Below are 8,508 nucleotides of genomic sequence, written 5' to 3'. Positions count from 1 at the left end.
TACAAAACACCCAGAAGAAGTTAAAAGCATCCCTTATTCAGTCAACAAATATCAATTAAGCCCCTACTATGTTTGAGTTACAATGCTGTATGGAATGAGGTCATGAACATGTGTGATCTTTTATCTCAGGAAAAAAAAATACATGAAATTTACCTCTTTGGGTCAAACATTTATTTTGCTCTTTTAAAATGAAAATTTATACAGAAATATATTTCATATTTTCCAGGTTCCTTAAGTAGAATATATAGAATATAATTAGATACTATCTTAATGACTTCCCACCCACAGGAGTACTGTCTGGCCAGCCTTTATGCCTGGCCAGCCTCTTCCATCTAATGAGCGATCTCTGACTACACAGCACATTTGCCGTGATCTAAGAAGTCAGATAACCCTGATTATTAGAACCGTATTTAAAGAGTCAACATGACTTGAGTGCATCTCTTCGAAAGTAAAGTAATTGAGTTTTAATGAATGAGTTTCACAACTGTTCTTTCAGCTCCTGGATGGCTTTCTTAAGAATCCTGGTGAGGTTGAGAAGTCTGACCTTTGAACTGTATAAAATATTTCTGTACTTAAAGTTTAATACCTATGCAGTATATAGTCAAAACAAGTTATTAAAGAAAGTAAATATATTATACATATTTTGCATTTTATAAATGTGAAAGTTTGCCACTCTAAATACATTTTAGAATGTATTTTTTTTGCATGAAATGCCTTTTTCCCCAAGGCAATAAAATCATTCTAGAACTTTCTGTATATTTCTTTACTGTTACCACAGTACCAGCACCATATTAAGCTACATTCATTATGTCCTCATAAATTCAAATAACACATTTTGATTCACAAATCCTTATATTTATGAAAAATATTTACTAAAATCCATGTAGAAGTTTTCCCTTTTTTTTTTTTAAGTTAGTCTCAAAATTTGGTTTTTACATCTGGGTTTGGTGTTCAACTTGGTATTCTGGTCCTGTGGTCTTTGAGATCTAAAGGAGCCCATCTATCTGCCTACTGGTTTTGCTGTCTCAATTCTGCCAGGCATCCTTAAGACAGGGAGGCTGCAGAGTGAGCTGGTTGTTTGTTTCCTTCATACATTGTTGCTTCTCTTAGTGATGGATACTAAGTATCAGCAACACTGCTTGATAATAGTAGCTCCCTAAAAGATAACCCAGAGGCTGTTTCATATCTACTTTCTTTCTGGTTAGTACATCCAGAAAAATGTATCACAATTTTTTCTCACATTAGGATGTTACTTAGTTTCATAGATTTATTTTATCACTTTTTCAACTCTCTTTTCTTTTTTATTAATATATGTTAATTAGCATCAAAATGTACCAAGTGGGCATCAAATCTTTAGCTAGAATCGGCTTTATGACTTTAGATGCTTATTGATATGTACTGATCTGATACATATTGATATGTACATTGCTATGCTGATGTATCAGTATACAAATGGAAAAAGTTTAGAAATGATAACTTTAGGTACCTTTATAGGTGTGTTAAGAGCTCCTAAAGGAAATGTAATCAATACTGAAGTGCTCTCTCTTTCTTTTAGATAACAGGAATAGAGGCAATTGCAGCAACAAACATGCCTGCTTCTTCTTCCCGGAGTCAGTCCCCGGCACCTAGAATCTGATCCCAACTGTGTGTGTTCATGTTGGGCCGTGGCAGCTCCTGCTCAAATCCTCTGCCCATCTTCCAAACCGAATTCTATGCTCTAGCCCTATTTTATAATTCTGGAGACAGCACTGGACAGAAAGACTGGAGATACTTCAGGAGAAGAAGGGAAATCAATGCGCTGACAACACATCTATCAATATATAGAGGTGTGGGAATGTTTTGGTGGCAGTGGGAAGTCTCTGAAGATGTTACTTGGTTATCCAGAGAGCTGGACTGTGAAAGCTCTAAGCTTTACATGAATCATAACTAACCCCAACCTCCGTGTGGTGCTCTCCATCTGCAAAGTGGGGGTTGTCCTATGGTTTGTCTTACGAGGATGCTATGGGGTGTTATAATATGTGGATGAGGCTTGGCCAGTGGCTTGTACCTACACATGAATGTGTGCATGCGTGTTAACAATTTATTTATTACCTCCGGTTCCACACAGCATCTTGGGGCAGTAACAGGACAGATATGTATTTCATTCGTTTGGTAAACACCTGCTCCCTCCCTCTTTCCCAAATCTCAATTGAGTTGTTGTGGAGACATTAGGTCACAAGGGTGAATAACTCACTCAGGGGTGTGGGGATGGGGACAGAGCCACCTGGGGAGTCTCGGTAGGAAGCAAGGATGCTTCCTGCGGGTAAATAGGTGCTTGAGAGAAAACCAGCTGCTTCAAGACAGTGCCTAACACCCCCAGACCTATGAGCCTGTGCTGTGTGCCGTCTCCTCTGTGTCAGGAGACATAAAGTCTCCTGCGCTGGAGTCTCCCAGGTGGGGACTTTGAGCACTGCCCGGGCCAGGCAGTGGGAGTTGCACTGCACCAGGAATTACAGGGCTGGCTTCTAGCTCAGGCTCTGCCATAACTCAGCTGTAGGGGCTCTGCAAGTTGTTTAGCTGCATCTGCAGGTGACAACCTCTTCCAGCATAACACTGGCTTCTCCTAAATCTCCTTCAATTGCACTGAGAATCGGGAGTGATGATATCCCCAACTCCCTCTCCCACAGGGAAGGGCTGGAGCACTTACACATAAAAGGTGACCTGTGGCCAGCAGGGTGTGAGCGTGTTGGGGGTGGCGGTGAGATCTTTTATTACTCAGCACCCAACTTCTCTCCTGGCCTCCCTGTGGCCGTCAGGGGTCCCTGCAGACAGCATGTACCCACAGTGGTGGGTCTGAGAGTTAAAGGGGTTTCTGATCTTCCCTGTAAGTAAAAGCTCTCTAGTGAAGACGTTCTGACTGACCAGGGCAGCAAAGACAGCTACAGTAGAATTCATTCTCCCAGGTGCAATTGACAAAGTTTGTGTGTGTGAGCGGGCCCCGGGCGGGGAGGGCTGCCAAGTAAGGGCAAAGGAAACAGAGGGGCTCGGGTGGGCTGGGGGGCTGGGGAACTCTGTCCCGAGAGATGAAGGGCCGCATGTAGAATGGGCACTCGCCCACGTCTCTCCTGGGGCACGGGCCACGCCACAGCGTCCTAGCCCCTTCCCGCAACTCCTCCGCAGCTCTGCGAGCGGTCACGTGTGATTCTGCCCCCGGGCAGGGAACCCCGGGTCTCTGAGCGTGGCCCCTTCGGAGAGGCACGGGCATCGGCCAGGGCGCCCTGCTCCGACGGGACAGGGGGACGCACCGCAGGGGGCGACGCGGGTGGCGCAGCCAGGCGCGACCCCGGCCGGGCCTTGGCCTTGGCCGCCCCGCGGGCCCGTGCACCCGCCGGCCCCCACCCCGCGGCGGGGCGCTGGGCTTGGCCGCGGTTCAGCCCGCCCGCCCGAGCCGCCGCCGCCGCCGCCGCCGCCGCTCCCCGCCCCCCGGGTCCCTGGAGGCCCCGCGGCCGCCGGAGCGGGAGGTGGAGCCGGGCCCGCGGCGGCCGCGCAGGAGGGAAACTTCAGCGGCGGCGGGAGCGCCGGGAGCCGGGGCGGGAGCCAGGGGGCGCCTTGGGTGAGTCGGATCCCCTCCCGGGCCGGCGAGGCGGTGGGCGCCGCGGGGGGGCGTCGGTGTCGCCGGGCGCTCGGCGCGGCTCCCCGGGGCTGTCCAGCTGCGACCTCGGGGTGGCGGGTGCAGCCGGGGCGGGGGCGGCGCCGCGCCCTCCTCTCCCTGTCGCCTCCCACGGGCGCCGAGGGCTTGGGCGCGGGGCTGGGGTGGGCGCCCGGGGCTGGCTCGGCCCGCGGAGGGCGCGGCGGCTCCAGGTGGACGCGGGCGAGGCTGCCGGGGAGGGTCCGGGGCCGCTGCGCGCCCGGGGTCGCTTTGGCTTCGCCACCCTTTCTCCCCGTGGCCTTTCGCTGTCTAATGACTTTCTCGAAAACCCACTGAAAAGTAGCCTTTGCACGTGCGGCGCGACGACTCTGCTGTTATTGTATCATTTTTGCTGGGATGGAGGGGGGGGCAGGGGGCGTGCCGGGGGTGGCCCGCGGGCAGCGTGCTCGCCGGCCTCGGACCGGGGCCACGGGGATGTGTCTGAGGGTCGCCGCGATCAGAGGACGCCCCGAGGAAGTGTTCTGTGTGGTCCGCGGGGAGAAGCTGCGCGGGAGCACGAGCTTGGGGTGGGGTAGGGGCTTTGGAGGGCGGGGAGGAGAGGAAGGCTGTCCAAAGCGCAGGCAAAGTTGTCTGTTTCCGCCGCACTTCCTGCACCTGCACTCCTGCCAATGATCCGAAGTTGTCTTTTCATCCATCAGCAAAGAGAGAATGTGAGAGAGGCAAAGATGTTAACAACGCCGTACATGCCAAAAGAGTGAGCCCTGGGAAATACTAATAAAAATGAGAGCGTGGTTATATTTCACAAACTCCACTTTTATTCTGATTTCAAAGCCTTGGCTCCGTTTGGACTTCCATGTCATTAGATGCGTCTAGGTAATAAAGATCGTGTACGGTCCTTTCACCTTTTCTTGCTAGAAATTTAAATTTCATTCTGTAAGATTTCTTGTTCTACGTGAAAGTCAAATTATCAGAGTGTTATTTGCAACCGTGAACATTAATAAACCCGGCTATGCTGTCATGTTGCTAATTGGAAGGAGAAAAAGTCCTTCAAACTTGGAGATAGGAACATAAGGCAAAAACAGACTTTTATGCCTTAGGCATAAAAAGCGACTTGAATACATGTAACAGTGCATGATATGTGTTGGGCGCCCAGAGAATGTCAGTTCCTGGAAAGCAAGCCACTGGCCATACCCATTGCAGGAACCCAATAAATATTTAATAATGTCTCTGCATTTAGCTACCACACTATGTGTACTCCAAATAATGCAATATTAAAATCCTTTAATTTTATTCATCTTTGTGTTCTAAATCTCATATGTCTATTTGTAAACCGTGTTAATGGGGTTCAAAGCAAAATCTCAAACATTTGGATTCACCCATTTCCATCATAGCGAAGCAAGCTTGTGCTCTGAGGTTCCAGAGACCAGGGCTCTGAGTAGCATCTTCCATTTATTAACTGTAGGATCCTGGGCAAGTTATTGATACTTACCCTTTCCTAGCCTTGCTCTCCTAATTCCTAAAATGCCAATCATACTCTTCCCTTCATAGCGATGTTTGGCAGGATGAAATAACATTTAGGATCCAATCCTAGTTCCCCGAGCACATAATACATGCTTCGTAAATGTTGTCTTTTGTCTTTCTTTACTTTTAGGAATCCCCAACTCTGGCATATTTCAATATTTTTAAAAAAAATTTTTTTAAAGTTCCTTCTTCTATGCAATCTTACTTTGCATTCATTCATCCAACCATTATTAATTGAAGAACCTCAGACGCTGCCCTACGTAGATGTTTGAAAATGAGCAGCTGACACTTAGGGGGAGGGAACACTTCAGGTTTTTCCTGTTGGTGAGAATCTTTATATTGTCCCAGCTCTGTTCTTAATGTAATTTGATTACATTAAAAAGAAATAACAGTAAGCACTGTGATGGTGCCCGATCTCCTATTTCCTCCATGTCCAGTGGCTGGCAGGATGGAAGGGGCTTAATAAATATTTGTAGATTTAACATGCAGAATGTGATGAAGTTATTCTTCAGGTCACATCCTTCTTTTTATATTCCCAATGAAAGGACCTTGGGATTCTAAATGATAGCCGTACTGTATATTAGGGCTAATAGAGGTTATTAAAGAAGCAAACCTCAGGAAGACTTTATTACCTATTGATTTTGTCCTCATGATGAAGCAGTCTTATAAAATGTGTAAAGCCAAGTTGGAGTGTTGGCTTCACCACTAGAGGCCCCTTCTGCCTAGTGTATCACCCCAGGCTGTCATTTATTACCATTATTCTGTCCTTTCAGGTAGCAAAGAAATTTCACTTCCTGGGTTCTCGACATGGAATACTTTATTAGAAAAGGGCAACCTTGTGTGAAAAGCATTAACCAAAGGTCTAAAAATAAATGAAAGTGGTCTTAAATAATGGATTTGGTAGCATTTCTGAATAACTTTAAAGGTTTAAAGGAGATTTAAGAATTGGGCTTTTTACTTTATGTAGCCTAATATTTAAATATATGATTTTTTAAAAAAGGTTTAAACAATCAAATATATGATTTTGATCTAGTATTTTAAAGTTTTTACTTTTTTTTTGTATGTATTTGGGAGAGCTTATTTTTATCTTTTAGTATGTTAAAAATGGATTTATTTCCTAAATAGGTATTTATAGCACTAACAGCAGTATGAGTTGCTGTTTCTCAAGGAATTTTATCTGGCTAGTAGAAGCTCCCAGTATCTTTCCTTTTTCTTAAAATGGGGCCATTTTACATCTCACCTTTAAAAAATAGGTTTTGTCACATTCCAAGATACATCACTGAAAAGTACCTTTCTTCTTCGTGGATACTTGAAAAGCCCTCTTATTTCTAAATTCTAATTTGAATGAAGTTAGTCAGGCTTGAGAATAATTATTGAACAACTCAAAGGTGTTTTTATTTGTTTGTGTTTTTATTTGTCAGATATAATTTGCCATTTGGTAGGAAAAAATACTGACAATGTATGTAAACAATCATTATTACTGAAAATATTGCCATATTGTTTGCAAAATGAATGAGAGAACATTATATTTTCTGTTTTCCAGTGAAATTTAATTACAGTGACAAAAAAAGAATCCCCCAAAACAAAAAACGTTTACTCTTTAAAGTAAAATTAGCAACAGTGAGAGGAGAGTCCGGCACATTGCAGGCCCTGAATCTTACCAAGGGATTTCTTACTTTATTTAGCAGAACGTTGTTGAGTTCAGAAAATTATCAGCCATCCAATGCTGATTTTTACATAGTGAGATTTTAGAACAAGGCAGTGTGTTGTAGGTCAGTACTCTTTAGCAAACAGAGTATGAGGAATCATTTTTGTGTGAAGGTTGTAGATACATTTTAATTATCATTTCCCTCTGATTAAGCTGAATATTTTAGATTACTTTTAGGATTCTGTGCATATCGAAAATTTATAGAGATCCCATTTGCACAAACTAATGCCTGTCTACAACCAGAAGAACTTGGTTTTACTCTTAAGCACCCAGCTAGTGAAGGCCATGGTGTCTCCCTGCCTCTCCTTAAGTTTCCTAGACTGAAGCTGAGTTCAACTAAAATGATACGTCTAAAGCTTTCTGTAGAACAGGGCAATTTAATTTGGGCATGAGCCCTGAGCTGACCAAGATTATGGATGCCTGAGGTGGGAGGAAATGAATGCATCTTTATACCTGGGTGTCATTTTTAGGAACCTGCACTTGGGAGGTGCTGCCTGGACAAAAATGACAATTGCTTGCTACAGTTTTCAGAGAAATGTTTGAACTGTTTGAACCTATCACTTAGTGGAACATGACTTTGTTGCACAGACAATTATTGTTGTTGTTTTTAGGCAATGCATAAAATATAATATTTGGTTACCCTGGGGTCGTCTCTGATATTTTGTTTCATTCTCACACACAAAGGACATTTGAGTTGCTGGCGGAAAAGGGAAGCAGGAAACAGGGAGGAGGTAGATGTGAATTGCCTATTTATACTGAACACCAGGGCCGGCCTTAGTTTTTTGTTCCCAAAGCACATGGGCGCATGATGTACAGCTTAATCATGGGAATTATTCACTGGTGATTTTGTGGTATATCCATATGCTTTGTTAATGAAATTACTAAAATGGTGGTCTTTGACTTAAGTCACTTCCAAAAGTGACTTTCTACTTCTGTCTCCCACATATTAGAAACTTGCTGCAGTGAATGTAACAGTTCTTACGGAAACAGGGCAGATGCTAGGTGTGCTTCCTCTGCAGTAGATCATCCTGTGCCAGGGTGCTCAGCTTGGGAAACAAAGAATAGACAGGACTTTAGCCCACTCATCTCCCTGCTGGGCACTCCTTTGCAGCACAATGTCCAATCTGCACGTCAACCGCATGTGTTGCTCCTATCTGTAAACGGTGCCCGACACAGTAAATGAGATATGGATATATCTGCTGGTGGTTATTATTTTTATCGTCATGATTATAGACTGCATTGATTTCAGGGTAGCTCATTCTAGTGGTCACAATCATATGGAATGGAGGATTCCGGTGAATTTAGTGCTTATAATAATGTTTGCAAAGGTAAGTAATTCATTTAAGTCTTCCTGTTGCACTTCCGTTACAATTCTTCTCTTCCCATGATAAAAAAAAAAATGGCTAACGCTTATGGAGCACTTTACTAGGTACCAGGTGCTCTGCCAAGTGTGGTACACGAATTCTTCATTTAATCAGCTCAGCGCCTTAGGAAGATGCACTATTATTATCTGCATTTTACATAAACCTTGAAAACCAAGGTTTAGCAGGTAAGTCAAGGTCAGCTAGTACGTGGTAGAGCTGGGTCTAGTCCACATCTGCCTGGCTCTGGGACTTGAGCTCATAACCATTTCACTGTCTTCTCCAGCATA

The 8,508-nt window shown here is 44.6% G+C and overlaps 1 protein-coding gene across 1 annotated transcript in view; it reads left to right on the top strand.

Moving 5' to 3' along the window:
* Window positions 1-3,479: 3,479 nt before the first annotated feature.
* CSGALNACT1 (chondroitin sulfate N-acetylgalactosaminyltransferase 1) overlaps window positions 3,480-8,508 on the top strand; it is a 252,944-nt gene continuing 247,915 nt past the window's right edge. The window contains exon 1 of the mRNA XM_045535298.1: window positions 3,480-3,592. The gene's annotated coding sequence lies outside the window, so the exon portion shown is untranslated. The remainder of the gene's footprint in view (window positions 3,593-8,508) is intronic.

This window comes from Lemur catta, chromosome 22 (assembly GCF_020740605.2).
Source record: "Lemur catta isolate mLemCat1 chromosome 22, mLemCat1.pri, whole genome shotgun sequence".
NCBI lineage: Eukaryota > Metazoa > Chordata > Mammalia > Primates > Lemuridae > Lemur > Lemur catta.
This window is presented reverse-complemented; position numbering and strand designations above follow the sequence as displayed.